The sequence below is a fragment of the Podarcis tiliguerta genome (genome assembly GCF_965153285.1).
Source record: "Podarcis tiliguerta genome assembly, chromosome: 4".
Classification (NCBI taxonomy): Eukaryota; Metazoa; Chordata; class Lepidosauria; order Squamata; family Lacertidae; genus Podarcis; species Podarcis tiliguerta.
This window is the reverse complement of record NC_139537.1, coordinates 22,005,990-22,025,202: the sequence shown is the minus strand read 5'-3', so window position 1 is coordinate 22,025,202 and position 19,213 is coordinate 22,005,990. Positions and strand designations below refer to the sequence as shown.

General features: G+C 43.0%; 1 protein-coding gene across 6 annotated transcripts in view; it reads right to left on the bottom strand.

The window, feature by feature from the left end:
• The window catches only part of ZC3H12C (zinc finger CCCH-type containing 12C), a 57,213-nt gene extending 55,698 nt beyond the window's left edge, over positions 1–1,515 (bottom strand). For 2 of the 6 annotated variants that reach the window (XM_083436297.1, XM_083436302.1), the window contains exon 1: positions 930–1,515. The gene's annotated coding sequence lies outside the window, so the exon portion shown is untranslated. The other 4 variants (XM_083436299.1, XM_083436298.1, XM_083436300.1 and 1 more) reach the window with 4 other exon arrangements.
• Between the last annotated feature and the right edge of the window lie 17,698 nt (positions 1,516–19,213).

Here is a 19,213-nt window from a genome sequence, read left to right as displayed (position 1 = left end):
TAATAAACCAGGGGGAAGGAAGAGCCCCATGGCGTCCGCCTCCCTCTCCTCTCTTGCTCTTGCCATGGGGGCTTTCAGTGGGGCGCTCCCCATGTAAACTGCCCCAAACCCCCACAAAAAGTGAGCCACGGTCCTAGGCGGGGGGGGGGGTACACACACAACAACAACATTTGTGGTGGTGACCCGAGTGTGGTTGAGGCACTTTCTGCACATGCTCCAAGGCCAGGGGGCTGAGCTCTGGCACATGCAGCCCATCCCTTGCTTGCCACACGTACAGACTCCAGTGACACACCAAGAATGAATGAATCAACCCAGCATTACTACCCTCTGAGACTGCACTCTGAAATTACTGGCGGAGATCATATATTATTATTATTATTATTATTATTATTATTATTATTATTATTATATGGTTTGAAAGCCCACTCGCCCTGCCTATCCCTACAGTAGCAGCTCAACTCATTCAACAAACGTTGGGTGCGCGCCCTTGCCCTCCGACGGCCACACACTCCCTGCCACTCAGCCCATGCCTTGCCCCGCTCTGCCGCCCGCCTTCAGGATCCCAAGTGTTGCTTTTACCCTATAACCCGTCACGCGCCAGAAGATTCCTTTGCATTCCCACGAACTGGATCCCTGGAAGCTTTTAGATTTCCCTCTGCCGAACCTCCCCCTCCCCCGTGATCTCCGTCCACGTCCAGGAACCGACTTCCCCCACATTTTCTGTACGCCCCAGCCTGCCAGAAAAACTTCAATCTCCCCACTGATCTCTCAAAGCACACAGTCCCACCCCCACATCGCGGACCCACCCCATAACCAGGCTTCTAAATCACCTCACCATCACCCCTTGCCCCAAACTTATCCAGCCCCAGCAATTCTGCCTCCCTCTCCTACCTTGCTGTACACCCCGACCTCCAAACAGCACCCCTTACCTATGGGTCTCTGCCTCCATCATTCTCTTCCCTTGGATTCTCATGGGAGTTGTCCAGCCCTTCGATCCTTTCTGCCAGTGCTCGAATTACAGACGGGGGACCTTTTGTGAAGATGCTTTTTTTTTTTAAAGCTATGGGAGGGTCGTGATTTGGTTAAAATTTGGAAGAATAAAGACGTGGGGCTTGCAGACGGAGCACTCCGCACCCCTCACGGCACCTGCCCCCATCCCAATAATTCCTCATCCCGCTCTTGTCCGAAAAAATCCCAAAGCGAGTCCTTACTGAACGTGGGAACCCAAACTGGCTCGTGTCAGCAGCAGATTCGGGGGACCTTTTTAAATGCCCTCTCCTGCAGCGCCCAGAGCTCTGGGACAAACCTCTCCTCTCCTTCTTCCCTGCGAGGCATCATGCTGGCTTCTTTGCTTCCTCTCATGCCGCCGTTTAGTAAAAGAAGGCTTCCTCTTTGCCAAGGGAAGGCAGTGCTCAAAAGCTGCTCTCTCAGCTCAGTGCTAAACCTCCTCCTGCTGGAGGGAGGTTGGTAAGAATTGCATCCGAACACAAATGCTGACAAAGTGACAACGTTGCGGGGTGCCTGGCGTAGGGTGAGGTGTGGGCAGAGACTGGCACCCTAAGACGTCCGTGGCGGCTTGTTAGAGCTAAAGCCCATCATTTGTTTTTAGCATCAGTGCTCACTTACGGAGCAGGTGAAATTGCAAGAAAAAAGAAACTGCTTTTCTTTCCGCATTAACAAATCCTCTTCTTTCCCTAGGGCTGGATGACCCTCAGGGGCATAGCTGTCAACTTTTTCCTTTTTTTAAGGGAAATTCCCTTCTTCCCAATAGGATTCCTCGCAAGAAAAGGGAAAAGTTGACAGCTATGCCCCTGAGGGTCATAGATTCTACAATCTATGAAACTAGTCCCTCAAAGCTGGAAGTAAGAAGAGCACAGCTCTAGATCAGAGGGTGTGTCGTCCAAGTAGCATTGAGCCAGGTCATATGGCAAAGTGATCAGGCAGCAGGACCCACCAGAGCAGCAGATCCCAATGTTGATTTTTCTTTACCGCCTCCTCCCCTCCCCAGATCTTCCCTCACCCCCTTTTCTCTGACAGGCAAGGGGTCACCATTTTGGGGTCCACCTCAGATGCCGAAATATCTTGGGCCAGCCCAGCCTTGAGCCCTGGTGGGTTTTCATTGCAGAAATTACTTATTTATTTATGAAATTTGTAGGCCGCCCTTCATCCATAGATCTCAGGATGGTTCAGCAACAACGTTAGGCCAGCTGCCTTAGTTAATTCAAAGTGTTAATGTCTCATTTATGGGACTGTTTATGCCCATTAGTACACTTTAAATTACCAAAATGCTTAACATCAGTTGAAAACTAGAATAATATTTGGATGGGTGTATTCATCCAAGTCATTCAGCTGGCTACCACATTTATGTTTGGAGTCATTGAATTATGGAGGAAAAAGTAGGATGGGTGGGTTACTTTATTATTATTAGTGTACAGGTGGCAACCATTTTGTGTGGGGGTTCCATTCCTGGCCCCTGTGTGCATTTGCCCCAGTTCTGCCCTCTTTCGGGTCCCAAAGGACCCACCTGTTGGCAGTCGCACATCAATTAGACTTGAGCAAAATGGTCGCCTCCTCTATACTGTATAGCATTCAAGGTGGTTCTCAACACTTTTAGAAAAGGGAGTCTACAGGAACAATTTCAAAACTGGCTTGAATTCAGTGGCATCCAGGTTTGAATGGAACATAATTCTCTTTGCAGCTGCCCCCCCATCAAGTAAATAAATAAAAATACTTACCTGACAGATTGCATCACAGATAAGTTGGTTATGCTCCCCCCAACATAAAGCTTGCCACCCACTGAAATAAATCCTGGCTACACCATGCCTGCACACCTCTCAGAATATTTTCCTGAGGGTTGGGGATCCTCTGGAGCAGATTTGAGGACTGCGACTGGAAGAAGGGGAAGGAGAAGACCTGTTCTGCAAGTAGAAGTCTGCTCACATGAAGTTGGATATCACCCTGAAAGAAGAATAAGCAGCAACAACATAAAGAACACACAAATAATTAAAGACATATATTTGAATTATTGTTGTATGCGTGACATTTTGCCAACCACCATATGTACCCAAAGAGTGCAATTTCAGAGGTGTCAAATGCAACAGCCACATACAGACAATCAGACATACACACTATACCTTTAAAGCACTCTTTAAAGTCTGGTCATTGTGGTTTACCCACCCCAGAGTCACAATTCCTAGCAACTCTTAATGAGGTACATTGCACAAAATTTTTTGAGAGGGGAAATGTGCTTTAAAGGTATAGTGGGTATCTAGCTTCAGTTTGAAATGTCAAGATAGGAGCAATCTTTTTGGCTTTGGGTGCAGCTGCCTTGTTCTTCTCTTTGTGTGAGTCAGCAAATAAAGAAATCTTTCATTTACAGTGTAAGCAACAAACCAGGAAGTACTTCATTAACTATAGTTTCTCATTTTGTCTGAACTGTGAAACTATGGTCAGCAGCTTTGGAACAAGCCATGATACATGGCATAATATCTTGGCTTGTTCAGAAGCTGTTAACCATACTTTCCCCATTTAGATGACATGGGAATCTGTATTAATTGAAAACCTGGTGGTTATAGTTAATTGAAGAATCCCCTCACCAGGGCTTGTCTGGGACGTTTTGCCACTTTAGACAACCTCCTGTCTCTGGGTTATTTTCAGAATGTGGGAATAATTATACTATAATCTTAAAGCAGGCTGCTACTGCATTTCTGTGTTCCTTGTCAAGGTAGATAGCTCATCTATCAAAACACCCTACAATTACTGTCCCTTGTGTATCAATGAAACCAGCATCAAATAATAAAATGTTCTTTGTTAGAAAAAAGCAAACATCTGCTGACAGCATTAGAAAAGCACAAATTAGAGCGCTTAAACTCATGCCAGGAATGGGAAATAAATCTTAAATTAATGAAAGTATTTGTTTCTCTGGTTTTGGTTGTCATGGATGAAAGGTGACAGTGATTTGAGTGTGTTGCAAAGCAACCCATTCTATATAATTTCCCGTGGAAATCTCTTACACGAATACCTGCACAGAGCTGTATTTTGAGGACTATGAAATACACTTAATAGCCTCTGTACTCTAAGCCCTTGCAATTCTGTCCCTTTATACTGTGTGACAGCATGTGACACTTCTGCGAAAACATCTGTATTAGCTGCCTATCTCCTACCAGGACTGGTTCAATGTTCTTGTATTCATACACAAACCTCTGGACAACTCAAGCCCATTTCAATCACTGAGATAATGTGGAGGAGCACTCTTAGTTGTCACCCATGTTACAGAGGCCCAAATGGCCTCAATGAGAAGTCTGGCTTTTAGTGTCACCAGTCCCATGTTGTGGAACACTTTCTTCCAGCACAGATTTGTTGGTGACATCTGCACTAATGTATATTCTTGGGAAGCATGACTGCATTTGCTTCAGTGTACACCACTGAATTAGTGTGATTAGAGAGTGTCTTTGTTTTACTATCACGTTGTACTTCCATGAAGTTCAGGGTCTCATAGTATAGATGCAATCCAACCAAATTTCAACACTTTCAGGTACTATCCATTTCATGGCAGGCCTAAGTAGAACCAGGAAACTGACTGGTGAGCTTGACATTGACACCAGGAAAAGTCCTAGAACAGATAATTAAGCAGTCAGTCTGTGAGCACTTAGAAAAGGATGCTATGATTACTAGGACCCAGAATGGGTTTCTCAAAAACAAGTCATGCAAGACAAAACTCCTTCCTTCCTTCCTTCCTTCCTTCCTTCCTTCCTTCCTTCCTTCCTTCCTTCCTTTTAGCTCTACAAGCTTGGTGGATCAGGGGAATGCACAAACACAAAGAGTGCTGACTAATGGTTGCTTGTCCTCCTGGAAAAAAGTGACAAGTGGTGGGTGGCACAGAGGTCTATCCTGGGCTCGTTGTTCAACATCTTTATAAATTGAAATACTTTATTGTCACTTGTACAACTTGTATACAGTGAGATTACACAAGCACCCCCCATTCAGCTCTCTTAGTCTTAATTTCCCTTGTTTACTGACGCACACCCACCAAACCCAAAAGTCAGTTGCCCTGTTGTTATCTTTTCACTCAGCAGCCTAACAGCCCACGGATAGAAGCTGTTCTTTACCCTGTTGGTGTGACTAATCATGCTTCTGTATCTTCTGCCTGAGGGCAGGAGATCAAGAAAGTGCCGGCCAGGGTGTGAATCATCCCTGAGAATTTTCCTCACTCTCCTGAGGCAACGTTCTTCCGCTATTTCATCCAGCAGATTCACAGGACAGCCCATAATATCTTGTGCTGTATTCACCACCCTCTGTAGGCACTTCCTATCAGATGATGTAAATGATGTAGATGAAGGAATTGAGGGATTCTCATCAGGAGACTGTGAGGAGATATGATAGGCATCTTCAACGATCTCAAGGACTGTCCCATGGAAGAGAGAGCAAGCTTGTTTTCTCCTGCTCTGGAAGGTAGGACTCAAACCAATGGTTTCAAGTTACAAGAAAGGAGATTCCGACTAAACATCAGGAAGAACTTTCTGGCAGTAAGAGCTGTTCAAACAGTGGAATGGACTCCCTTGGGCCTCTCCTTCCTGGGAGATTTTAAAGCAGTGCTTGGTTGGTCATCTGTCATGTATGATCTAGTTGAGATTCTTGCCTTGCAAGAGTTGGACTAGATGATCTTCAGGGTCTCTTCCAATGCTACAACTCTATGATTCTATATGCTCCAGCTGAAATCAAAGGGATTTGAAAGTGCTGAACTTTGGCTGATTGGTTGCAGTTGTGCATCAAATGTAAAGTTGTGTAACAACAAATATGTAAGAGCGTCCAGTCAGCTGGCTATTTGGAAAGGATATTATATGCTGCGCTTGACCCTGACACAGAGTATATTCATTTTCCACAACAGCAGCCTTCCCGTGAGCAGAATATCTCTCATCCCTGTTTACGTATTCTGCACATTAATAATTCTAACACTTTCCCCTCATGAGTTCCTGGAAGGCTCCATAAGCCATGAATAATTTGGTTCCTGGATGGAATGCTTTCCTCTTTTATGCAGGACCAGAGGCCTGCCTCGTTTTTCTTTTTCTAAAGAGTTTCTGTTGCAATCATATTGCAAAATATGATTGCAAAGATTTCAAACTGGAACCTTTGTTTTAAACAGTAACACCTTCCCCAGAGCTTCTAGCTGCAGCACACTGTGTGGTCTGTGTGTGTGGTTTGGGAGCTGCACGGCCAGGGAAAAAACAATGCTGTCCAGGGTTGTAAAGACTGCAGAGAGAATAACTGGGTGCACCCTTCCCACCTTGGATCAAATCTGTGCTTCCAGGTGTCATAAGAAAGCTGCAGAGATAGTGCAGGATAGTACACACCCCAGAAATTATCTCTTTCAGCTTCTGCCTTCTGGAAGAAGGTACAGGGTTATAAAGACTAGGACTAGCCGCCTGAGAAACAGTTTCTATCCAAATGTAACCTGAAGTGTATGTAACCCAAGGTACCACTGTATTGGGAATGAAAAAATGTGAGGACAAGTGTATACAGTGGTACCTCAGGTTACATACGCTTCAGGTTACATACGCTTCAGGTTACAGACTCCGCTAACGCAGAAATAGTACCCTGGGTTAAGAACTTTGCTTCAGGATGAGAACAGAAATCGTGCTCCGGCGGCGTGGCAGCAGCTGGAGGCCCCATTTGCTAAAGTGGTGCTTCAGGTTAAGAACAGTTTCAGGTTAAGAACAGACCTCCGGAACGAATTATGTTCTTAACCCGAGGTACCACTGTACTCTGTTCCTGCTTCAATTCTTTTGGATCTCAGTGAAAAAATGGCTTGACAAAAACCCATAAAATAGAACCCTTTTCAAAATAAGTGCCCTAATAGCTTTTTTAAAAAAAGAGTACATGGAAAGATTGCATGAAACTGATTATTTATTTTAAAAAACAGCTTGTTCCAGTTCTTTTTTTTTTAAAGGTAGCTGTTCTATTTGGCAATCTATAAATGTGGTAAGATAGTTAGCGTTCTGTTCAAGCAAAGCAAGCGTGTGAGCCCAATGTTTTTGTGCCTGTGTTTTATAGATGAGTCAGGTTTAATCGCCCTGCCTGAGTTTAAAAAGGGGAAATCAGCAGGAGGGGAAAATCACCAAAAGAAAGCCTTATAGACACTCAGATCTAATCAATGTCATTACTTCTGGGAAGAAACATTGTTATCAGTGAATAATCATGTCAGAGGAGATTGTAACATCTACAGGGGATAGCAACCCTTTAAAAACCATGTTCTACAACTTTGATCTCTTTCAGACATAATCTGAACTATATAAAGAACAGATACCAATTGATCTTTATATCCTTTTATGATTACAGCCTCCCCAGGATGCACATTAGGCTGAAAGGAAGGAAACCTAAGGTTTGTCCAAGCCAGAGTTTACTGTGTGTTTGCTGCTGTTTGTGTTTCCATTTAATTTGTGCAGTCCACATGACGTTAGCTCTCAGATGACACCAATCTTAATGCTTTCCCTCTGTAAACTTGGGTTTATCTGATATGGGGATAATCCCAAAAGCTGGGGAAAATTGGGATCCAAACTGTTCCATTTAGGGTGACAGATTATTTGTTTTGATGGTTTTTGATGAGTGGATCAATTGCCACTTTCTGCTACTCTCTTTTCCACACTCACTCCTTTCGTAGTGTATTTCTGAGAAAGTCCATGTACAGTGGTACCTCGGGTTACATACGCTTCAGGTTACATACGCTTCAGGTTACAGACTCCGCTAACCCAGAAATAGTACCTCGGGTTAAGAACTTTACTTTAGGATGAGAACAGAAATCGGGCTCTGGCGGCGTGGCAGCAGCAGGAGGCCCCATTAGCTAAAGTGGTGCTTCAGGTTAAGAACAGGTTCAGGTTAAGAACGGACCTCTGGAACGAATTAAGCACTTAACCTGAGGTACCACTGTATTTCTGAGACTCAAAAGTACATATGGCCCAGAGCCAAGACCACCTCTTTTCTCTCTTTTCTTGGTGGATCTATAGAACTTCATTATTTTCAGATAATGAAATATTTATTTGCTGGAACACCTGGTGAGGTGAAATGCTGGAGGAGGACTAGTTGTTCAGAGCCAACATCAGCTCCACTTCTCTTTATGAGAGCCTCATATGTATGGGATTTGTCACTCATCACACACACACACAACATAATGCTGCCTCTGTTAATGGACTTCATGAGACGTCCATATTTTCCCAAGGAAGAATTGTCAAGTGCCAGGACGTTTCATTCAGGGAAAAGAATAACAACTTATACCATGGTGGGGCAGTGGGCGGGGGGGGGGGGAGCAGAATAGGCATAACTACATAGTAGTCATAACTTCTTCCACTTGTTCAGTTAAAAGCCCCTTATCATTCATGAGTTCATAGAAGATCTGATGAACAAGATCCATGAAACAAAGGGGAATGATGAGCTAAATTTCCATATCTTCTGCCCCCACACTGAGTGGGAGAGTGTACCTGCCATTCACAAGTAATTGTCATCAATTTTCTGCTTGCTTTTATGGGAGCTTTTAAGCCCCATGAACAATTATTTTGGGGCTTGTCATTTCAATAGATGGTTGGTTTTAAGATCCCGGAGTCTTAGTTGTGAAGGCCAAAGGCACACACACTCTGCCACACACTTTTCCTGCCACACACTACCCCCTGCCACAAGCTGTTGCTTTCTTAGACATACACACCAGAGTCTTCATTATGAGTAGAAAACTACCTTGTTTTCCTATTTTAAAAGGAGTTTTTAACATTCCTATTTGGTTTCCGGAACTTGGCTGCATTTTTGTTCATATTCTTTTCAGCAATAAAAGATGTGTATTCTTCTAAATCTATTTGCCACCCCCCCCCCTTTTTAAAAGGCATTTGCTCATCCTTTCCTTATTCTTCCTACCCTCTTTGGCATGCATCCTGATGGCTGTTGAAACTTGAGGCCTGTTGAAACTTGATCCCCCACATGTGGCTCCACAAGGGGTGGGTGGGAAATGTTAAGTTGTGAGCGAACATATCAGGCGACACAGCGATTCTTCAGACAGCTCTTCTTTATTCACAGGCCAGAACAGAACCGAGCTGAAGGGTTCAGCCAGCCTGCTTATATAGAGCTCAACTACATGGCAACAGTAACAACTTTCTGTAACTATCCAATCACTGAACGTCACTTACAATTCCTTATTTGCATATGCGGACCTGAGTGAAAACTAGCTACAGTATCCCCCTGCTGGCCCAGGGTGAGAACTTCCGTACATAACAGGAAATGTACAGGACAATCATAACCACATCCACTCAGAAGTAAGCCCTACTGAATTCAGCGAGGTTTACTCCTAGCTGGATTGCAGCCATAGATATCGAGATCTAAAACAACTTCTTGCCAGAACTTGTCAAATCAACACAGAGTATACAAATAGCACAATCAGTTACCATACCTTTCCCTGGAATATGCAAGTTTAAATAGTATAATGATGTGTTTATTAGTTCATATTTTAATGTTCCCCTGCGAAAGACAAACCTACACCTAGAAAATCAGCATGTTAAGGAGAAGGTTTCAGAATGCTTTTCTCCTTGATCTCCTTGATGTGCTTGTTGCTGTGTGCAGAGGATTTTTTTTTGGGGGGGGGGTTAGTGGTTGGGAGCATTCAGACATGCAACCCAAAAGAAAGGCTGCCGTTTTTGAGACTTTCTAGTTTAGGGGAAAGGTGAGCGACAGGTGACATGATAGAAGTGTATAAAATTATGCCTGGCATGGAGAAATTAGATAGAGAAAAGCCTTTTTCTCCCTCTCTCATAACACTAGCATTCATGTATGTTGAAAGATTCAGGACAGATAAAATAAAATACTTCTTTTTCTTTTTTCTTTTGAGTTTTATTTATTTATTAATGTTCTTATGTTACATTGGTAAACATATTACATTACATTACATATTACATTACAAGGCTTATTAAAATATAATTTTCAGCATGTATACAAAGTTTATATACCTAAAGGGAAAAAAAAACAAGGACAAAAAAGTATTCCAAAATCATATATGTACCAACACTTTGGACTTCCTGTCTATCCTGTTATGTATTTCTTTACATTTTATCTAATACATTCCTATATCAATATGTACCCTTGGTCTTATTTCTCTCTCTCTCTTTTAACCATTGGTCTTATTTCTCAACTCAGTCGCTCTCCAACGCCAATCGAATGCTAGCACAGATAGCGAACTTTACTGTATTTTTGAACATATATCTTATATCTATCCCACTTTTCCATAAATTTTTGTTTTGAATTGACAAATAGTTGACAAGTAGCCTGAGAGGCAATTCAAAAGAAAGTACTTCTTCACACAGCAAATGGCGGAACTGTCGAACTCACTCCCAAAAGAGGCAGTGAGAGCCACCAACTTGTATGGATTGGACAAATTCATGGAAGATAAGGCTTATCAATGACTACTAGCCATGATGACTATGCTCGGCCTCCACAGTTGGAAGCAGCAATGTTTCTGAATACCAGTTGCTGGAAACCACAGACGGGTAGAGTGCTCTTGTTCTCAGGTTCTGCTTGAAGGTTTCTCATAGGCTTCTGGGAGGCCACTGTGAAAATAGGCTGCTGGACTACATGGGCTACTGGTCTGATCTAGCAGACTCTTCCTATGTTCTTAACAACTTACAGCTTAATATCAGCAAGACAAAAGAGATGGTGTTGGACTTTCAGAGGAAGAGAGGAGAACTAGCCCCGCTGTACATAGGGGAGGGCTGTGTGGAGAGAGTCTCTTCCTTTAAATTCCTAGGAGTTTATCTCAGTGAAGACCTTACCTGGAAAATCAATACAACCCAGGTGGTTAGAAAAGCCCAACAGAGACTCCATCTCCTCAGAGTATTGCGAAAGAATGATGTCAATCAACATTTGATGATCTCCTTCCACCAGTCCACTATAGGAAGTGTCCTTTCATACTGCAACACGGTGTGGTATGCTGGCTTGTCATCAACTGATAGGAAGTGCCTACAGAGGGTGGTGAATACAGCACAAGATATTATGGGCTGTCCCATGAATCCGCTGGATGACATCACGGAAGAACGTTGCCTCAGGAGAGTGAGGAAAATTCTCAGGGATGATTCACACCCTGGCTGGCACTTTCTTGATCTCCTGCCTGAGGGCAGAAGATATAGAAGCATGATTAGTCGCACCAACAGGGTAAAGAACAGCTTCTATCCGTGGGCTGTTAGGCTGCTGAATGAAAAGATAACAACAGGGCAACTGACTTTCGGGTTTGGTGGGTGTGCGTCAGTAAACGAGGGGAATAAAGTCTAAGAGAGCTGAGTGGGGGGTTCTCGTGTAATCTCACTGTATACAAGTTGTACAAGTGACAATAAAGTATTTTTTAAAAAACAACAACATCCATCCCCACTTTTAAAATAATATTCATATGAAGCTTTCCAATTTGATTCTGCTGCTTTCCTGCACAGGCTTCTGGTGTTTGAATGGACAACATTAAAAGCATTATTTTCTTTTCTTCTCGCTTTCAGCAAACGAGTCATTCAGCAAACAACGTCATTGCTATGCTGGGAAAACAGGAAGGGTGCATTACAAGAGCATATCAGTCAGTGGCCTTGCAAAGGATTGTCGTTATTGAAACAATAACAAGGAAGGGGTAACATTGCTTTGCAGATCTGTAGGCTTCTAGGCTTTGCCTGCTTACTGGATTTTCCTGGCAGGCAGAGATGGGTTTTATCAATATGACAGCGCCACCTGCTTCCTCTTGGCAGTTTGATTCCGCGTGACGGGATGAGCTCCCGTTGCTCTGTCCCACCTTCTGCCAACCTAACACCAGTGCAAGGAGAAAAATAGGTACTGCAGCGGCAGGAAGGTAAACAGAGTTTCCATGCGCTCTGGCTTCCATCAAGGTATTCCATTGCGCCAGAAGCGGTTTAGTCATGCCCAGAAATGACCCAGAAAGCTGTCTACAGACAAACATCGGCTCCCTTGGCCCGAAGCAAGATGAGTGCCACACCCCACAGTCGCCTTTGACTAGACTTAACCATCCAGGGGTCCTTTACCTTTTACCTTTACCAATGTGACATCTTAGTAAAATCCTAGCAGAGCCTGAAATGATGAGTAACCACATCCGTTTGAGAGCATAAATAAAATGTTCTCTTTAGAAAGACACTTGGAGAAGTGCATGAATTGATTCCAAGTTCCTCTGAGTGGGCTCTGAACGTTAAGCATTAACTTAAAAACAGGCTGTCATCAAGCTGGTTAAATAATCACATGAATATACTGAGAGGTCATCAGATTCTCTAGAGAGAGCTTTTTGTTTTCAACGGAAAGGATTTTCAAAACCAAAGGATGGATTCAGCTACATACCTGTAGTTGCACCACTCTTTGAAACGTCGCTCTCATCCGTGACACTGACAAGGGAGCAGATTTCACCAGTTGCCTCTTGGTTGCTGCCATTTAATTTTCCCAGCATGCACTGGACATTCTGGGACATTTGGAGTGGAACATGAAGTGGCCACCACCACACACAAAATGTTAGTACACTCAACACATACCACCAGTCCTGTTGTTACGATTAATAATTGCAGCTGTACCAGTTTGATTTCTGTAATGTGGATGCCAAATGCAGAGTCAAAGTGTTTGAAGACTGAGACAAGGAAAAAGAAAATTCCTGCCTCCTTCGAGAAGTCTCCGAAAAACACAAGCATTTGCAATGTGTAGTGTTTTTTTTCTTTCTTTTAACAATCATTATTTATTGACCCTCCCAATGTTTTATTGATGTTTTTATTTATCTTATTGTAATTCGTATGGTGCATACTGCCTTGCTGCATTTTTTATGAAAGCTTAAATATTTCAAATAATAAATAAGATATGGTGGGTTTGGCTTAAAAGGGTGAATGGGACTCGTGGCAGCCCCACTTTGGCGATTCCTCAGCTGCATTGAGACCATCCAATTAACACAGAATGGGCTAGATCAGACCTGTCCAACCGGTCGATTGCTACTCACTGGTCGATTGCTGGCTGTCCCTGGTCGATCACATGATCTCCATTGATCGAATCCCCCCCCCATTTGAAAAAATAAAAATAAAAGAGCTCAACAACTTTGGCTCATCCCCCCCAAAAAGCTCAAGAACTCTGGTCTCTTCCCCTAAAAAAAAATGGCCTCCCTGCTCAACAACTATGGTCAATCCAATGGGTAGAGCACTGCCACTTTTTTATAGTGATAGTAGATCACATCAACAGAAGAATTGATGCTTTTGAATTATGGTGCTGGAGGAGACTCTTGAGAGTCCCATGGACTGCAAGAAGATCAAGCTGATCCATTCTTAAGGAAATCAGGCCTGAGTGCTCACTGGAAGGACAGATCCTGAAGCTGAGGCTCCAATACTTTGGCCACCTCGTGAGAAGAGAAGACTCCCTGGAAAAGACCCTGATGTTGGGAAAGATGGAGGGCACAAGGAGAAGGGGACGACAGAGGATGAGATGGTTGGACAGTGTTCTCGAAGCTACCAGCATGAGTTTGACCAAACTGCGGGAGGCAGTGGAAGACAGGAGTGTCTGGCATGCTCTGGTCCATGGGTTCATGAAGAGTCAGACACGACTAAACGACTAAACAACAACAACAAGAAGTAGATCACAGTCTCTTGGAAGTTGGACACCCCTGGGCTAGATTGCTGCTTCTATGATAAAACTGAAAACAGACCCTACTAAAGAAAGAAGAATTTTTGAAAATGAAGGGAGCCTTCTCACTTTTGCTCCACGGATAACAAATTAAGGCATAAGCAAGATCAGATGAAATGGTTGTTAAGTACGCTTGATCTCAACAGGAGAATATAGCATCTGCTCAATATCTTTCCTGTTGAAATCAACTCTGCCCATTATCAAAAGCAAACTTGTAAGGTTTTAAAGGAGGAGGAGTAAATGCAACACGAGCTGGCATTTCACTTGTTTTTGCTTCTCTAAACTTATGGGATGGTGTCCTCTAGTGGGTAGTCATGAGTATTTCTGATAACTACTAACAATAGAAATGTTAACAGTATTGGTTCTGTAGCTTCTTTAGGACTATCCAAGCTGGAGATTGTGCATGTTTACTCTGAAGTAGGCCCCAATATATTCAACAGGGCTTGCTTCCAGAAAAGAATGTATAAGATTGCAGTCTTAAATAACACTACTGAAATTAATTTTCTTTATTTTCTTTAAGGGGTTATTTCTCACAACATGTTTTAATAGCAGAGATTGTGCTCTGGTTGATTTGTTGTAAGCATGAGCCGCAGAATAGATACCTGTATCCTACCCTGAAACCCCAGTGTTTGCATATCTCTGCATATAAGACCTCTGCTTAGAGGCCTCCACTGGTTGTCTTTTTGCTACCAGGTCAAGTTCAAGGTGTTACTGTTAGTATACAGTATAAAACCCTTAAAGGCTTGGTACCAGTTTACATTCAGGATCACCTTACCCTATGCCAACTCAATCATTTGATCTGTAGAAATGGCACAATTAGAGGTGCCCCATAATACCAGTGTGGTGTAGTGGTTAAGTGTGGTAGACTTGTAATCTGGTGAATCGGGTTCGCATCTCTGCTCCTCCACATGCAGCTGCTGGGTGACCTTGGGCTAGTCACACTTCTCTGAAGTCTCTCAGCCCCACTCACCTCACAGAGTGTTTGTTGTGGGGGAGGAAGGGAAAGGAGATTGTTAGCCACTCTGAGACTACTTAGGGTAGTGATAAAGCGGGATATCAAATCCAAACTCCTCCTCCTCCTCCTCCTCTTCTTCTTCTTCTTCTTCCTCCTCATCCCCCTCTTGTGAGAAATCAGTCTGTTATTGTGGTGGTGCAGGGTCTTCATAACTCCCTGCCTAGTAACACCATAGCAGATGCCTTGACGGTATTTTTATGACCATCAAGCTGAGTATGTATTTACTTCTAGTTATAGTCCAATACATTTCTTAGGACAGAAAGCAGACCCTCCAAGGGTCCCTATTTTCCAGGGACAATCCCGAATTTACAGTAGTCATCCCGGTTTCTAATTTGATACTGAAATATCCTGTTTTTCCTTAGGACGTCCCTATTTCCATCGGAGAAACGTTGGAGGGTATGGAGTTATGTGACCCTCCAGCAAGGGATAAGACATATGAAGGCAGCCCTGTACAGCCCTGTTTAATGTTTTGTTATGGTTTTATATAGGTTGGAAGCTGCCCAGAGTGAAGCTGATTGGGGCAACCCAATCAGATAGGTGGGTAATGATGCTGCTGCTGATGATAATAATAATAATAATAATAATAATAATAATAATAATAATAATAATAATAATTGAATAGGACATCCCTATTTTCATTGGAGCAATGTTGGAGAGTATGCTGAGAAAGCTGCTCTCAGATTTCCATTGCCAGGCAATTGTTGCTTCCCACAAACAAAGTTGTAAGGAGACTCCTATTCTCTCTCTCTCTTCTCTCTCTCTTATTTTATTGATATTCTTCTTCACATATATACTTATATCTATAATGTACAATTTGCATAACATTTTCCCCACCCTCCCTCAACTTCCATTTCTGATTTATTATCCTCATTATTATATTCTGCTGTTTTTTTAAGGAGACTCCTATTCTCCCCCCTTTTCTACAATTCCCAGAGTTCCCTGGGACAAGGGATTGACAGTTAAATTGCTCTGAGAACTGTAGCTCTGTGTGGGGACTAGGGGGTCATATCTGGAAGCAGCTGGGCCAAGGTTGGGACTGTATTGACAAACTGCCAGGGACACAGGATTGGCTCCAGCACTCAGTCACACCAAGTATGCTGCATTTAGTGCTGGTGTTCGAACCACCCCGCAAGCTGCTATTGGTTGCTTATTAGACTGCTTCCTTCAAAATTGGAGGAACATTTCAATGAGGGAAATATTTTTTTTAAAGACATCCATGTCGCTCAAAGCAAACAGATTTTATTTATTGTTTGGTGGCCTTTTATTAAATATACTAATGACAATCACGGTGCAGGCCAATTACCATCCATTCAAAGACAGATCTGACTATCATAGCATCAATGTATGAGCATCAAATAGCATCACGAGAACAGGTTGTTGGTCTTCTTCTGTATCTGTTAGAATTCCTGCTCCATGATTGCTGTCATGGGATTGTTGTCTATCACATGATGGTATATGTTTTGACTCCACAAAGTGGGAAGTGACGGAGACAGGATGTTTGTGTTACTGTGTTTCCTGAAGTGGGACTATTGTCCTTTGTTCTTTTTCTCTTTGCTGTCTGATGCTAGAGAGAGAGGGAGCCATGTTGCAGTGCTCTGTGTGTGTTTATATGTAAATAAAGTAGATTAGCCAAAATGCTGAGTTGCTGAGGTCTGTCACGCAAGTTGCGCAAACTCTGCGGATCTCTAAGTGTGCCGGTGTTGGTTGGCATCAGTCGCTGTGATGTTCGGGCTGAAGAAAGCTAATGAAGCTCCCAAACAATTGACCAAGAGGGAGAGAACATGCCAGTCGGGTGTGTGTCTCTGCCAAGGTCCTATTCGAGTGTAGGACAATCTCCTGACAATCTCCACTGCAGTGGAGAAATGAAACTCCACCCAGACTCCTTCTGATGACTCCAAGTAACAAAACAAAACCAAGAGCCTAATAATTATTAAATAACTTGTAATCTAACTGTATGACTGAGGGCTAGGGAGGTGAGGGGGTGGGGATTATGGGATGCCTCTTTTTCTGTTATGTCATATTTTCATTTTTAGCTTCATAAAATTATAAGACACAATAAAAAGAAAGAGACCTGCCTCATGCTCAAGCCCCACCCCAGGCAGTGGTGGCAAAATTACCTTCTCTTCCTTTAGCTAAGATTCCTGCATTGCAGGGGGTTAGACGATACAACCCTCAGGGGTCTCTTCTAACCCTATGATTCCTTGTCAGGTGCTTCAAAGATCACCCAATCCATTCCCTGCTCCATGGCCTGTGAAGGAATCTTCTACTACTATGTCCCTGAGAGCCGGGCAGGCAGCCTTCTGCTTTAAAACCTCTACGAAAGAGACTTCACCACCTTCCAAGGCAGAGAAATCCCTTTTGCCTCAAAAGTTTGTGACACACAGTAAGGCAGAGGCAATACAGAAAGAAAATATTTTGCTCTTAGGAAGGCACTAGAGGGCACTGTGGCAACTTTCTAGGACAGCAGCCTATGTATCCTTGGATCCTTGGATGAAGGGTACGGGAGTAGAAAAAACTAAAAATCATATTTCTGCCTTCAGTGCTGATGGAGAGCTCAGAAAACAAGCCAAAGAAAGGGGGAAGGGGAAGGGGAAGGGGAAGGGGAAGGGGAAGAAGAAGAAGAAGAAGAAGAAGAAATATATTTGGCAGAGGACAGCAAAAAATCTACAGGTTCTGCTGCTATCCTCATTCATCTTATAGCCAAATAATCCTACAGTGGAAAAACCTTGTGAGTAAGGGTGAGCAAAGCTGCCAATGTCCGTTTCTCTTCCTTTCTCATTTTTTCAATCTTCCAAGGTCACATTTTGACAACACTCTACAACTTTTCGAAAGGCCTCTCATCAGCATTTCAGTGTGAATTCCTTATACTATTTTTGCACGCCAGCCACAGTGTGAGATTCCAGGGGTTTCCAGACACTTTGCCCAGGGTTCGTGTTTCCTTTTAGAAATGAGGCATAGTGGAGACTGTGGCCTTTGGTTTATTTACACATATATACAACCTGAGCCTACGGAGGAGGGGTTCACAGCATTAACATCCCAAGAGAGTCTTGTTTCTTTCATAGGTACCGTGATGGATTCAAACAGACACCAGCCATTGTGCACTTGCAGACCCTCCAAGTGTCCCTATTTTCCAGGGATGTCCCTGAAAAGGGAGTGCCTGATCACCTCATCTGTCTGCTGAGAAATCTGTATGTGGGACAAGAAGCTACAGTTAGAACTGGATATGGAACAACTGATTGGTTCAAAATTGGGAAAGGAGTATGACAAGGCTGTATATTTGTCTCCCTGCTTATTTAACTTATATGCAGAATTTATCATGCGAAAGGCTGGGTGGATGAATCCAAAACCAGAATTAAGATTGCTGGAAGAAATATCAACAACCTCAGATATGCAGATGACACAACATTGATGGCAGAAAGTGAGGAGGAATTAAAGAACCTTTTAATGAGGGTGAAAGAGGAGAGCGCAAAATATGGTTTGAAGCTCAACATCAAAAAACCGAAGATCATGGCCACTGGTCCCATCACCTCCTGGCAAATAGAAGGGGAAGAAATGGAGGCAGTGAGAGATTTTACTTTATAGGGCTCCATGATCACTGCAGATGGTGACAGCAGCCATGAAATTAAAAGACGCCTGCTTCTTGGGAGAAAAGCAATGACAAACCTAGACAGCATCTTAAAAAGCAGAGACATCACCTTGCCAACAAAGGTCTGTATAGTTAAAGCTATGGTTTTCCCAGTAGTGATGTATGGAAGTGAGAGCTGGACCATAAAGAAGGCTGATCGCCGAAGAATTGATGCTTTTGAATTATGGTGCTGGAGGAGACTCTTGAGAGTCCCGTGGACTACAAGAAGATCAAACCTATCCATTTTGAAGGAAATCAGCCCTGAGTGCTCACTGGAAGGACAGATTGTGAAGCTGAGAGTCCAATACTTTGGCCACCTTATGAGAAGAGGAGACTCCCTGGAAAAGACCCTGATGTTGGGAAAGATCAAGGGCACAAGGAGAAGGGGACGACAGAGGGCGAGATGGTTGGACAGTGTTCTCGAAGCTACCAGCATGAGGTTGACCAAACTGCAGGAGGTAGTGGAAGACAGGAGTGCCTGGCGTGCTCTGGTCCATGGGGTCACGAAGAGCCAGACATGACTAAATGACTAAACAACAAATTTTCATTGGAGAAATGTTGGAGGGTATGGAGTTATCTGACCCCACCCCCAAGTAGTCTGAAGGCAATCCTGCATAGGGAAGTTTTTTTAAATGTTTATTTTATTTATTTATTATTTTCATTTCTATACCACTTTATATTTTTAAGAAACATCTCAAAGTGGTTTACAGCATATTAAACATCAATTAAACAATCCAGAACCAAACATTTCTAAGAAAGTCAAATATAAAGTATACAGTCAAGGCAACATAATTAACAGGAAACTAAAATATTATCTTAAAGATTTCAAAATAAAACATTACAAAGGACAAGAGAATAAAATATTATCCTAAGCATGACACGGCTGTTTAAGATTTTATTATGTTTTTATATAT